A 15,350-nucleotide genomic window follows, 5' to 3' on the forward strand; every position below is an offset into this window, starting at 1 on the left:
ACTCACACTGATGCCAGCCAGGTGGGTGAGATAGCGGAAAGTACGAAGAGTGGTTAAAACTTACCCCAGCAAATAGTTGATGCTATCTTGTGTATTTTAATTATCAGTGTCACAAGTAGGCTTAGATTAACACCGCAATGAAGCTACCCCCAGTCCCCAGTTTACACTGAGGGAGAATTTGGCACCTAACCCACATGTCTTTCGGACTGTGGGAGGAAACCGGAGCAAACCCATGCAGACATGGGGAGAATGCGCAGACTCCACACAGACATTTCCTGAATGGGTGGGAATTTCAGCAAGTTCCAGAAACAGAATGGGATGAGTTCATGAAGGGATACACGGCCACGCCATTGCAGAACTTGTTGGTAACTCCTTCCCAAGACTGGCAGTCGCGATGGGCTGAATGGCCCCCTCTCTGCTCTATATCCGGGAAATCTTTCCCCAGTCGGAAAAGCATGACAGCCTTTTTTAGAATCTATGGAATCCCCACAAGGCAGGCAAAGACCATTCAGCCCATCGAGTCTGCACCGATTAACCGATAAAGCATCTTACCCTGGCCCCAAAGCTCCGTCCTCACCGATGGCCTAATCCACCTAACCCACACATCTTTGGACACTAAGGGGCAATTTAGCATGGCCAATCCACCTAACCTGCACATCTTTGGACACTAAGGGGCAATTTAGCATGGCCAATCCACCTAACCTACACATCTTTGGACACTAAGGGGCAATTTAGCATGGCCAATCCATCTAACCTGCACATCTTTGGACACTAAGGGACAATTTAGCATGGCCAATCCACCCTAACCTGCACATCTTTGGACATTAAGGAGCAATTTAGCATGGCCAATCCACCTAACCCGCACATCTTTGGACACTAAGGGACAATTTAGCATGGCCAATCCACCTAACCCGCACATCTTTGGACATTAAGGAGCAATTTAGCATGGCCAATCCACCTAACCCGCACATCTTTGGACATTAAGGAGCAATTTAGCATGGCCAATCCACCTAACCCGCACATCTTTGGACACTAAGGGACAATTTAGCATGGCCAATCCACCTAACCCGCACATCTTTGGACATTAAGGAGCAATTTAGCATGGCCAATCCACCTAACCCGCACATCTTTGGACATTAAGGAGCAATTTAGCACGGCCAATCCACCTAACCTACACATCTTTGGACACTAAGGGACAATTTAGCATGGCCAATCCACCTAACGCTCACATGCTTTGGAGTGTGGGAGGGAATCGGAGCACTCGGAGGAAACCCAAACAGACACAAGGAGAATGTGCAAACTCCACACAGTCACCCAAGCTGGGAATCGAACCCGGGTCCTTGGAGCTGGGAGGCAGCAGTGCTAACCCACTGTACCACCATGGAGCCACTAGGATAGGCTCAGTAAATGCTATCCTCATAGTTTTCAGACCAAGAGGAGGCTCGTATCCCTAAACCCCCACGACACACACAGACACACACACACACACACACACACACACAAAAACACTCTCTCACACACATACATACACACAAACATTCTCTCACCCACACACACACTCTCACACACACACACTCACACATACACACTCAGACACACACACAAACTCACACAGACACACACACACAGTCACACACACACTTGCTCGCACACACACACACACACACACAGAGTCACACACACACATGCTCGCACACACACACACACACTCTCACACGCACACACACACTCTCATACGCACACGCACACACTCACACACACACACACATATGTGCTCACACACACACGTGCACACACATACACTCACACACACACATACGTGCTCACACACACACTCACAGACTCGCAAACACACACACACATACTCACACACAGACACACGCACACACACTCAGACACTCACACACACACTTGCGCACACACACACTCTCTCACACACACACTCTCTCACACACACACAAACACACACGTGCACACACATACACACACACACATGCACACACACACACACACAGACACACACATGGACATACACTCACACACACGCACACACACACACATGCACACACACGTGCACACACAAACAGACACACACGTGGAAACACACTCACGCACACACACTCACACACTCTCACACTCACACACACACACATAAGAACATAAGAAATAGGAGCAGGAGTAGGCCCACCTAGCCCTTCGAGCCTGCCCCGCCATTCAATAAGATCATGGCTGATCTGAAGTGGATCAGTTCCACTTTCCCGCTTTCTCCCCTGTCTATCAGAAACCTATCTACCCGTGACTTAAATATATTCAGCAAGGCAGCCTCCACCACTTCAACGGGCAGAGAATTCCAGAGATTCACCACCCTTTGAGTGAAGAAATTCCTCCTCAACTCCGATCTAAACTGCATCCCCCCCCCCCCTTATCTTGAGGCTGTGCCCTCTAGTCCTGCTGTCCTTTCTAAGCGGGAAGAATCTCTCTACCTCTACCCTATCCATCCCCTTCATTATCTTACATGTCTCTATAAGATCCCCCCTCATCCTTCTAAACTCCAACGAGTACAGACCCAGTCTATTTAGTCTCTCTTCATAGTCCAATCCCCTCATCTCCGCTATCAGCCTAGTGAACCTCCTCTGTACTCCCTCCAAGGCCAAAATATCCTTCCGCAAGTGCGGCGACCAAAACTGCACACAGTACTCCAGCTGCGGCCTCACCAGTGCCCTGTACAGTTGCAGCAAGACCTCCCTGCTTTTATATTCAATCCCCCTCGCTATGAAGGCCAGCATCCCATTCGCCTTCTTGATTACCTGCTGCACCTGCAGACTGGGTTTTTGCGACTCATGCACAAGGACCCCCAGGTCCCTCTGCACCGTAGCTTGCTGCAGCTTTTCGCCCTTTAAATAATAATCCCTCCTACTATTACTCCTGTCAAAGTGGATAACCTCACACTTGCTAACATTGTACTCCATCTGTCAGGTCCTCGCCCACTCACTCAGCCTATCCAGATCCCTCTGCAGACTTTCCACACCCTCCGCACAATTTGCTTTTCCACTCATCTTCATGTCATCAGCAAATTTTGTCACCCTACACTCAGCCCCCTCCTCCAGATCATCTATATAACTGGTAAATAGCTGAGGCCCCAGCACCGATCCCTGCGGCACTCCACTAGTCACCAACTAGTCAAACACACTCACACACACTCACACACACACACACACACACACTCATGCTCACACACACACTCACACACATACATACAGACACACACTCATATGCACACACACAAACACACATGAACACACACTCACACACACACATACTCACACACACTCACACATACTCACTCACACTCGCACACACACACACGTACACACTCACACACATACAGACAGACACACTCACGCACACACACACACACACACACACACTCACATACTCACACACACACACTCACACTTGTACACACTCACACATACAGAGAGACACACACTCACACACGTACACACTCACACGTATAGAGAGACACACACACACACGTACACACTCACACATACAGAGAGACACACACTCACACGCACTCACACACTCACATACACACACACACACACACACATCCAACAGTTAAAGGGAGAGTTCAGTCCTCAAACACGTTGCATCATCTGTATTTTTGATTGCAAAATTTGATTTCGCAAAGTGTGGATTTACAGGAAGATGGGAGGTGTGGATCTCCAGCAATGTTTGCTAATCTCGAAAAGCGTGAAAGTTCTTTGATGACTTTCTGTTTCACTGCTCCAGGGAAGACTGTAACTGACTGAAGTTGGTGTGCACGGCACTGGGAGATAAGGGAGGGAGCCGAACCCTGTGTACTTACGGGCAGGTTATCCACACTTATCTTTGCTTTTCGGGAAATGGGTATCTCGGCAACCCCACCCCTCCTAATTTAATTTCACCTTTTACTGGGACGTAGGCATCGTTAACCCTTTACTCACCATTCACATTGCTGTCTAGAAAATTGGGGGGGGAGTCACGTGGTGTAGGTACACCCATGGCGCTGTTAGGGAGGGAGTTCCAGGATTGTGATTGGACATCAGTCAGTCCCTGTGTGTGGTGTAGGTACACCCACAGTGCTGTTAGGGAGGGCGTTCCAGGATTGTGATTGGACATCAGTCAGTCCCCGTGTATGTGGTGTAGGTACACCCACAGTGCTGTTAGGGAGGGAGTTCCAGGATTGTGATTGGACATCAGTCAGTCCCCCATGTGTGTGGTGTAGGTACACCCACAGTGCTGTTAGGGAGGGAGTTCCAGGATTGTGATTGGACATCAGTCAGTCCCTGTGTGTGTGGTGTAGGTACATCCACAGTGCTGTTAGGGAGGGAGTTCCAGGATTGTGATTGGACATCAGTCAGTCCCCGTGTGTGTGGTGTAGGTACACCCACAGTGCTGTTAGGGAGGGAGTTCCAGGATTGTGATTGGACATCAGTCAGTCCCCGTGTGTGTGGTGTAGGTACACCCACAGTGCTGTTAGGGAGGGAGTTCCAGGATTTTGACCCCAGCCACAGTGAAGGAACGGCCGATATATTTCCAAGTCGGGATGGTGAGTGGCTCGGAGGGGGGATCTTGCAGGGGGTGGTGTTCCCCATGTGTCTGCTGCCCCCCCCCCTTGTCCTTCTAGGTGGTAGAGGTGGTGGGTTTGGAAGGTGCTGTGGAAGGAGCCTTGGCGAGTCGCTGCAGTGCATCTTGTAGATGGTACACACTGCTGTCACTGTGCGTCGGTGGTGGAGGGAGTGAGTGTTTGTGGTTAGCGTGTCGATCGAGCGGGGCTGCTTTGTCCTGGATGGTGTCGAGCTTCTCGAGTGTTGTTGGGAGCCGCACCCATCCAGGCAAGTGGGGAGTATTCCATCACACTCCGGACTTGTGTCCTTGTAGATGGTGGACAGGCTTTGGGGGGGAGTCAGGAGGTGAGTTACTCTCCGCAGGATTCCCAGTGGACAGGCTTTGGGGGGGAGTCAGGAGGTGAGTTACTCTCCGCAGGATTCCCAGTGGACAGGCTTTGTGGGGGGAGTCAGGAGGTGAGTTACTCTCCGCAGGATTCCCAGTGGACAGGCTTTGGGGGGGGGAGTCAGGAGGTGAGTTACTCTCTGCAGGATTCCAACCTCGGATCACTGTCTGTGTGGAGTCTGCACGTTCTCCCCGGGTCTGAATGGGTTTCCTCCGAGTGCTCCAGTCTAAAGATGTGCAGGTTAGGTGGATTGGCCATGCTAAATTGCCCCTTGGTGTCCAAAGATGTGTAGGTTAGGGGGATTGGCCATGCTAAATTGCCCCTTAGTGTCCAAAGATGTGCAGGTTAGGGGGTTTTGGCCATGCTAAATTGCCCCTTAGTGTCCAAAGATGTGTAGGTTAGATGGATTGGCCATGCTAAATTGCCCCTTAGTGTCCAAAGATGTGCAGGTTAGGGGGATTGGCCATGCTAAATTGCCCCTTAGTGTCCAAAGATGTGCAGGTTAGATGGATTGGCCATGCTAAATTGCCCCTTAGTGTCCAAAGATGTGCAGGTTAGGGGGATTGGCCATGCTAAATTGCCCCTTAGTGTCCAAAGATGTGCAGGTTAGGTGGATTGGCCATGCTAAATTGCCCCTTAGTGTCCAAAGATGTGCAGGTTAGGGGGATTGGCCATGCTAAATTGCCCCTTAGTGTCCAAAGATGTGTAGGTTAGGTGGATTGGCCATGCTAAATTGCCCCTTAGTGTCCAAAGATGTGCAGGTTAGGGGGATTGGCCATGCTAAATTGTCCCTTAGTGTCCAAAGATGTGTAGGTTAGATGGATTGGCCATGCTAAATTGTCCCTTAGTGTCCAAAGATGTGTAGGATAGGTGGATTGGCCATGCTAAATTGCCCCTTAGTGTCCAAAGATGTGCAGGTTAGGGGGATTGGCCATGCTAAATTGCCCCTTAGTGTCCAAAGATGTGTAGGTTAGATGGATTGGCCATGCTAAATTGTCCCTTAGTGTCCAAAGATGTGCAGGTTAGGTGGATTGGCCATGCTAAATTGTCCCTTAGTGTCCAAAGATGTGTAGGTTAGGGTGGATTGGCCATGCTAAATTGTCCCTTAGTGTCCAAAGATGTGCAGGTTAGGGTGGACTTGCCATGGTAAACGTGCGCAGTAATGGGAATAGGGCTGTGTGGTGGTTTGGGGGGTGGATACAATGCTGGGTTGGTGCAGAAGCGATGGGCCGAACGGCTCACTTGTGCACTGTAGGGATTCTACAAGTAGGGTGGGAGTGAGACGAGTGGCTCGCGGTAGTTTTGGGAGAAGTTGGAGTTTCGACAGTCGTAGAGGGGGTTTGGGGTCGGAGGTCAGAGGGGAACCTATAGTGCCAAGTCAGGAGGCAACAGTTCCCCTTTGAGTGTTGCTCAGTTGTTGTTGTGGAGCTTGTGACATGTGTCTGTCACAGGGCCCATCGACAGATCGGAGTTCCGTACTCGTCTTCAGAGCAATCCCAAACCAAAAGCAGAAGTGAGACCAACGCGACAAGAAGCAGTGGTTGTTTTGAGTGAATATTGGGCCTGGTCCCAAATCCCCAAACCTCAGCCTGATCCCTCCAGTTCTGCTTTCAGTCTGCCGTTCACACAGCAACACCACCACCACCCCCCGCCCCCCAACCCCCGCCCGATTTACGGCGTTCCCGGGCCACAGGGGGCCGGGGTTACGCAGAGGGTCCCGAAGGCGAATAGAGCGAGCAAGGTCTCGGGAGGGAAATCCCAAGGCTTTGGGCCTAGCCAACATGGCTGCCAATGCTGCAAGTTTGGAAATTGGATTGGAAAAGTGGGGATTGGTGGTTTGGAGAAGAGAGAGAGAGAGTCCTCCGAAACAATCCACTGTGTGTCAGCTCTGGGTAACCATAGAGTCCTGACAGTGCAGAAGGAGGCCATTCGGCCCATCAAGTCTGCACCAAATCTCTGAAATTGACACTAAGGGGCAATTTAGCATGGCCAATCCACCTAACCTGCACATCTTTGGACACTAACGGGCAATTTAGCATGGCCAATCCACCCTAACCTGCACATCTTTGGACACTAAGGGGCAATTTAGCATGGCCAATCCACCTAACCTGCACATCTTTGGACACTAAGGGGCAATTTAGCATGGCCAATCCACCTAACCTGCACATCTTTGGGACAGCGGGAGGAAACCGGAGCACCCGGAAGAAACCCATGCAGACATGGGGAGAATGTGCTGACTCTGTCCGGACAGTGATCCAAGGCCGGGAATCGAACCCGGGGCCCCTGGCGCCGTGAGGCAGCGGCGCTAACCCACTGCACCACCGTGCCAGGCCATGGTAGCCACTCCGCTGAATGCGGGGACGCGACAAACATGGCCTCCCAGTCACGTAGCCCATCCGTCAATGCTCTGGACTCTTCCTAAGCTGCGTTCCACCCCCCCCCCCCCCCCACCCCACCAACTACCCGCAATAAGGAAATCTCCTGGGGGCCATTAACCTGGAACAAGCAGAGGCACAGGACCCAAGAGAGGAAGCGAGCTTTATCACTTCCCTTCTGACCCACTCGAAGGGAGCAGGCAGGAGAAAGGGAGAGACAGTAAAGTTAATGTCCCAGTTTCTGCTACCCCCCCCCCTTCTCCATTACCGCCTCCCACCCCCCACTCCGTCCCACACCGTGTGGCTCAGAATCTCCCCTCCCTCCGCCCCCCCGCCCCTCTCTCTCTGTCGGTTTGTGTCCGATGGGTGAGGGGGAGGCAGGGAGGGAGGGTTGGTTTTTGGTTGGGGGTGGGGGTGGAAGGTGGGGGGGGTCAGTTGGCACGAGGTGAACAGGTTTCCCAGACGGGCCATCTTTCCGGGCAGCGAGTGGGAAGTGCTTCCGTTTACAGGAAGGCGTGAGAGACAGAAATTCGCCGAAATCTGTCGAAGATCCTCTTCAGCGATATCACTTCCCTTCGCTGGCTATTTCTGGAATCCTCCTGCCCTTGCTCAGAAGCCAGAGACTGTGTGTGTGTGTGTGTGTGTGTGTGTGTGTGAATGTGTATGAGTGTGTGTTTGTGTGTGTGTGAATGTGTGTGTATGTGAGTGTGTGCAAGTGTGTGTGTGTTTGTGTGAGAGTGTGTTTGTGAGTGTGTGTGTTTTTGTGTGAGAGTGTGTGTGTGTGAGTTTTTGTGTGCGAGTTTTTGTGTGCGAGTATGTGTGTGTGCATGTGTGTGAGAGTGTGTGTGTGTGTGTGTGTGTGTTTGTGTGAGTGTGTGTGAGTTTTTGTGTGCGAGTATGTGTGAGTGTGCAAGTGTGTGTGAGTGTGTGTGTGTTTGTGTGAGAGTGTGTGAGTTTTTGTGTGAGAGTGTGTGTGTGTGTGTTTGTGTGAGTGTGTGTGTGTGTTTTGGTGTGCAGAACTCAGGGCATTGAGACTGTGGGACCGAACTGATCTATGCCTCCACAAAGATGTGTAAGTTAGGTGGATTGGCCATGCTAAATTGCCCCTTAGTGTCCAGGGATGTACAGGTTAGGTGAATTGGCCATGCTAAATTGCCCCTTAGTGTCCAGGGATGTACAGGTTAGGTGGATTGGCCATGCTAATTTGCCCCTTAGTGTCCAAAGATGTGCTGGTTAGGTGGATTGGCCATGCTAAATTGTCCCTTAGTGTCCAAAGATGTGTAGGTTAGGTGGATTGGCCATGCTAAATTGTCCCTTAGTGTCCAAAGATGTACAGGTTAGGTGGATTGGCCATGCTAAATTGCCCCTTAGTGTCCAAAGATGTGTAGGTTAGGTGGATTGGCCGTGCTAAATTGCCCCTTAGTGTCCAAAGATGTGCAGGTTAGGGGGATTGGCCATGCTAAATTGTCCCTTAGTGTCCAAAGATGTGTAGGTTAGGGGGATTGGCCATGCTAAATTGCCCCTTAGTGTCCAAAGATGTGCAGGTTAGGGGGATTGGCCATGCTAAATTGTCCCTTAGTGTCCAAAGATGTACAGGTTAGGTGGATTGGCCATGCTAAATTGCCCCTTAGTGTCCAAAGATGTGCAGGTTAGGTGGATTGGCCATGCTAAATTGCCCCTTAGTGTGCAAAGACTAGGATGTTGGGAAAAGGATCAAGAGAGTCTGGAATAAGACGATAAGACATAGGAGCAGAATTAGGCCACTCGGCCCATCAATTCTGCTCCGCCATGGCTGATATTTTTCTCATCCCCATTCTCCTACCTTTTCCCCATAACCCCTGATCCCCTTATTGATCAGGAACCTCTCTATCTCTGTCTCAGTGACCCGGCCTCCTCTGGGGCAAAGAGTTCCACACATTCCCCACTCTCCAGCTGAAGAAATTCCTCCCCATCTCTGTTTTAAAGGATCGTCCCTTTAGCCTGAGGTTGTCCCCTCTCTGGTTCTAGTTTTTCCTACTGGTGGAAACATCCTCTCCACGTCCACTCTATCCAGGGGCCTCGCAGTATCCTGTAAGTTTCAATAAGATCCCCCCTTCCAACCAGTACAGACCCAGAGTCCTCAACCCGTTCCTCATACGACAAGCTCTTCATTCCAGGGATCATTCTTGTGAACCTCCTCTGGACTCTTCCCAGCACACCCTTCCTTAGATACGGGGCCCAAAACTGCTCACAATATTCCAGATGGGGTCTGACCAGAGCCTGATCCAGCCTCAGAAGTCCATCCCTGCTCTTGTATTCGAGCCCTCTCGACATGAATGCTAACGTTGCATTTGCCTTCCTAACTGCCGACTGAACCTTCACGTTAACCCGAAGAGAATCCTGAACCAGGATACCCAATCCCTTTGTGTTTCTGATTTCCGAAGCATTTTGCCCATTTAGAAAACCGTCTCTGCCTCCATTCCTCCTTCCAAGGTGTGTAACCTCACACTTTTCCACATTGTATTCCATCTGCCCCTTCTTTGCCCGCTCTCCTAACCTGTCCAAGTCCGTCTGTAGCCTCCCCTTCTTCCTGTCCCTCTGCAAACTTAGCGAGAGCGCCTTCACTTCCTTCCTCCGAATCGTTAATGTATTTTGTAAACGGTTGCGGTGCCAGCACTGGGGCACATCGCTAGCCACCGGCTGCCGTCCTGAGAAAGACCCCTTTATCCCCACTCTCTACCTTCAGCCAATTCGCTATCCAGACCTCGCAGAATCCAGGATCTTACCCTTAACACGGGCTCTTAACTTATTTAACAGTCTCTTCTGTGGCACCTTGCCAAAGGCCCTCTGGAAATCTAAATAAATCACATCCACTGGTTCCCCTTTATCTAACTCCCTTGTTAACTCCTCAAAGAATGTTGGCAAGTGTGAGGTGGTCCACTTTGGTAGGAATAATGGTAGGAAGGATTATTACTTACGTGGCGAAAAACTGCAGCAGGCGACGGTGCAGAGGGACCTGGGCGTCCTTGTGCATGAGTCGCAAAAACCCAGCTTGCAGGTGCAGCAGGTGGTCAGGAAGGCGAATGGGATGCTGGCCTTCATAGCGAGGGGGATTGAATATAAAAGTAGGGAGGTCTTGCTGCGGCTGTATAGGGCATTGGTGAGGCCGCAGCTGGAGTACTGTGTGCAGTTTTGGGCGCCGTACATACGCAAGGATATATTGGCCTTGGAGGGAGTGCAGAGGAGGTTTACTAGGCTGATACCGGAGTTGAGGGGGTTGAGTTATGAGGAGAGGCTGAATAAACTAGGCTTGTACTCGTTAGAGTTTAGAAGAATGAGGGGAGATCTCATTGAGACGTATAAGATGATGAATGGGATGGATAGGATAGAGGTGGAGAGACTCTTCCCGCTCAGAAAGGATAGTAGGATTAGGGGGCACAGCCTCAAGATAAAGGGGGGGCGGTTTAGAACGGAGTTGAGGAGGAACTTCTTCACTCAAAGGGTGGTGAATCTCTGGAATTCTCTGCCCGTTGAAGTGGTGGAGGCTGCCTCGCTAAATATTTTTAAGACGCGGGTTGCTGGGTTTTTGATAAGCGAGGGGATTAAGGGTTATGGGGAGAGGGCGGGAATGTGGAACTGAGCCACGACAGATCAGCCATGATCTTATTGAATGGCGGGGCAGGCTCGAAGGGCTAGATGGCCTACTCCTGCTCCTGTTTCTTATGTTCTTAAGAACTCTAACAGATTTGTCAGACAAGACTTCCCCTTGACAAAGCCGTGCTGACTCAGTTCTATTTCGTCACACGCTTAAGAACAAAGAACAACACAGCCCGGGAAACAGGCCCCTCGGCCCAACGAGCCCACGCCGCCATTTTAACATTGTGAGTCCCCTCTTCCACCCATGACCCTTGTCTACGCTTATGGCACTCCACATCGGAAACCAGATTGAGGGGAGACTAATTGAGGGACAATTTGTTATACCAATCAGCACATCTTTGGGGTGTGGGAGGAAACCAGAGCACCCGGAGAAAAACCCACGCAAGCACGGGGAGAATGCGCGACGTCCCACAGACACTGGCCCAAATCCACGTATCTGCACAGCAAACAGTGATAGTCACTGAGCTGTCGTCTTGCCCAGCGTCTGGTCCAGTTTAAGCATACACTAACAACGTGAAGTACTATCGAAACATCCAAGAGCAGCCCTCGTACGACCCACCGCGTGTTTGCCCCTCGTTGGACAACAAGGCGGACCCAATCGCCTATGGATTAAAAGAGAAAAAACATCGATAACACGCACATCCTTACGCAAACAAAGATGACTAACAATATGCCTTCATGATTCCCTTGGCTATCTCTTGTAGAATGCTCTGCCAAGTAGGGTGGTGGAGGTAGGCACGCTGGGGTTGGTTAAGGCTTACTTAGACAGGCACATGAGCAGATCAGAGATGGAGGGATACAGGAGACTGTTCTAAATAAAAATCAAGAGCTTTGGGACGTCCCTGGGAATCAATTGACCTTCCAACATATTTCATGACTCACTTGTATTACTTCTGAGCTTCTGGGGATCCCGTAAATGTCTGTCTAAGTTGTGCATGTTTATTGATGTCTTTTCCTTTACTTCACAGGCGATTGGGTCCGCCTTGTTGTCCAACAAGGGGCATACACGCGGTGGGTCGTGCGAGGGCTGCTCTTGGATGTTGTTTTGAGAGTTGCCTAGTGCTTCACGTGGTTCGTGTACGCTTAAACTGGACCGACTTACGGGCAACACGACAGCTCAGTGACTATCACTGTTTGCTGTGCAGGTACATGGATTTGGGTCGGTGTCTGTTTGCGCATTCTCCCCGTGATTGCGTGGGTTTTTCTCCGGGTGCTCCGGTTTCCTCCCACACCCCAAAGATGTGCTCTTAGGCTGATTGGTGTAACAAATTGTCCCGACCTCCCTCAATCTGGCACACATATTATTCTCTAAATTTGCACCCACCCAAGGATTGGACTGAGGCACTGACTGAGGGCTAAAATGGGCGGCGCGGGCTTGTAGGGGCAAAGGGCCTGTTTCCTGTGCTGTGTTGTTCTCTGTTTTGATGAGGGGACAGGGAGTTAATCAGAGAATCCCCACAGTGGAGAAGGAGGCCATTCGGCCCATCAATACTGCACCGATAACATTCCCAACCGGCCCTCTCCCCGTAACCCCATGTACTTCCCCTGCTGATTCTCCTGACACTATGGGGCAATTTAGCATGGCCAATCCACCTAACCTGCACATCTTTGGACGCTAAGGGGACAATTTAGCATGGCCAATCCACCTAACCTGCACATCTTTGGACGCTAAGGGGACAATTTAGCATGGCCAATCCACCTAACCTACACATCTTTGGACACTAAGGGGCAATTTAGCATGGCCAATCCACCTAACCTACACATCTTTGGACACTAAGGGACAATTTAGCATGGCCAATCCACCTAACCTGCACATCTTTGGACGCTAAGGGGACAATTTAGCATGGCCAATCCACCTAACCTGCACATCTTTGGGCACTAAGGGGCAATTTAGCATGGCCAATCCACCTAACCTGCACATCTTTGGACGCTAAGGGGACAATTTAGCATGGCCAATCCACCTAACCTGCACATCTTTGGACGCTAAGGGGACAATTTAGCATGGCCAATCCACCTAACCTGCACATCTTTGGACACTAAGGGGCAATTTAGCATGGCCAATCCACCTAACCTGCACATCTTTGGACGCTAAGGGGACAATTTAGCATGGCCAATCCACCTATCCTACACATCTTTGGACACTAAGGGGCAATTTAGCATGGCCAATCCACCTAACTTACACATCTTTGGACACTAAGGGACAATTTAGCACGGCCAATCCACCTAACCTGCACATCTTTGGACACTAAGGGGCAATTTAGCATGGCCAATCCACCTAACCTACACATCTTTGGACACTAAGGGACAATTTAGCATGGCCAATCCACCTAACCTACACACCTTTGGACACTAAGGGACAATTTAGCATGGCCAATCCACCTAACTTACACATCTTTGGACACTAAGGGGCAATTTAGCATGGCCAATCCACCTAACCTACACGTCTTTGGACTCTAAGGGACAATTTAGCATGGCCAATCCACCTAACCTGCACATCTTTGGACACTAAGGAGCAATTTAGTATGGCCAATCCACCTAACCTGCACATCTTTGGACTGTGGAGGAAACCGGAGCGTCTGGTGGAAACTCATGCAGACACGGGGCAGGTGGACTCTGGACAGACAGTGACCCGAGGCTGGAATTGAACCCGGGTCTCCTGGCGCTGTGAGGCAGCCTTGTTAACAAGAAAGTTAGACAGAGAGTGCGGTACAGGAGGTAGAATGGAGCTGAAAGAGAGTCAGGGTGTGGAGTGGGGTGTGGAAGATGTGGGGTGGGGATGAGATGGAGAGATAGAGACAGTGTATGGAGGTGGGGAGAGGTGGGGGAAGGGGTTGAATCCTCGGCAGGTGTTCACCTATCATGAACACCAGTTAAATGGTTTATGGCTCCTTATCTTCAGATTCAGAGGTTGAAAAACAATCTGACAGGAACTGGAGTCAGTTCCAATCCAGCCTGTCAGTTAATGTTAAACCAGGTTTGCAATTAATTTAATCAGAACCAACTTAAGCCTGGACCAGGGTTCAAAAATAGAGTCGGGGACAGAGGCACAGAAACCCGATGAGGCGACAGTATCAGGAAGCGTAAAGGAGAACATGCCCCTCTCTATAGGACAAAGTAGAAATGGTCGAGAGCTTCAAGTTATTCTCCCCGTGTCTGTGTGGATTTCCTCCGGGTGCTCCGGTTTCCTCCCACAGTCCAAAGATGTGCAGGTTAGATAGATTGGCCATTCTAAATTGCCCCTTAGTATCCAAAGATGTGCAGGTTAGGTGGACTGGCCATGCTAAATTGCCCCTTAGTGTCCAAAGATGTGCAGGTTAGGTGGACTGGCCATGCTAAATTGCCCCTTAGTGTCCAAAGATGTGTAGGTTAGGTGGATTGGCCATGCTAAATTGCCCCTTAGTGTCCAAAGATGTGTAGGTTAGGTGGATTGGCCATGCTAAATTGCCCCTTAGTGTCCAAAGATGTGCAGGTTGGGTGGATTGGCCATGCTAAATTGCCCCTTAGTGTCCAAAGATGTACAGGTTAGGTGGATTGGCCATGCTAAATTGCCCCTTAGTGTCCAAAGATGTGTAGGTTAGGTGAATTGGCCATGCTAAATTGCCCCTTAGTGTCCAAAGATGTGCAGGTTAGGTGGATTGGCCATGCTAAATTGTCCCTTAGTGTCCAAAGATGTGCGGGTTAGGCTGATTGGCCATGCTAAGAAATTGCCCCTTAGTGTCCAGGGATGTGCAGGTTAGAGGGATTAGTGGGTATAATATGTCGGGATATGGGGGTAGGGCCTGGGTGGGATTGTGTTCGGCGCAGACTCGATGGGCCGAAGGGCCTCTTTCTGCACTGTAGGGTTCTAAGTTTTTGGTGTCCAGATCACCAACAACCTGTCCTGGTTCCCCCCAATGCCGACACTATAGTTAAGAAAGCCCCACCAACGCCTCTACTTTCTCAGGAGGCTAAGGAAATTTGGCATGTCCACCATGACTCTCACCAACTTTTACAGATGCCCCATAGAAAGCATCCTTTCTGGTTGTATCACAGCTTGGTCTGGGCTCCTGCTCTGCCCAAGACCACAAGGAACTACAAAGGGTGGTGAATGTAGCCCAGTCCCATCACACAAACCAGCCTCCCATCCATTGACTCCGTCTACACTTCCCGCTGCCTCGGGAAAAGCAGCCAGCATAATCAAGGACCCCCACACACCCCGGACATTCTCTCTTCCACCTTCTTCCGTCGGGAAAAAGATACAAAAGTCAGGTCCCGTACCGACCGACTCAAGAACAGCTTCTTCCCTGCTGCTGTCAGACTTTTGAATGGACCTACCTCGCATTAAGTTGATCTTTCTCTAC

The sequence above is a fragment of the Carcharhinus amblyrhynchos genome, unplaced genomic scaffold (genome assembly GCF_965287045.1).
Source record: "Carcharhinus amblyrhynchos unplaced genomic scaffold, sCarAmb.v2.hapA scaffold_677, whole genome shotgun sequence".
Lineage (NCBI taxonomy): Eukaryota > Metazoa > Chordata > Chondrichthyes > Carcharhiniformes > Carcharhinidae > Carcharhinus > Carcharhinus amblyrhynchos.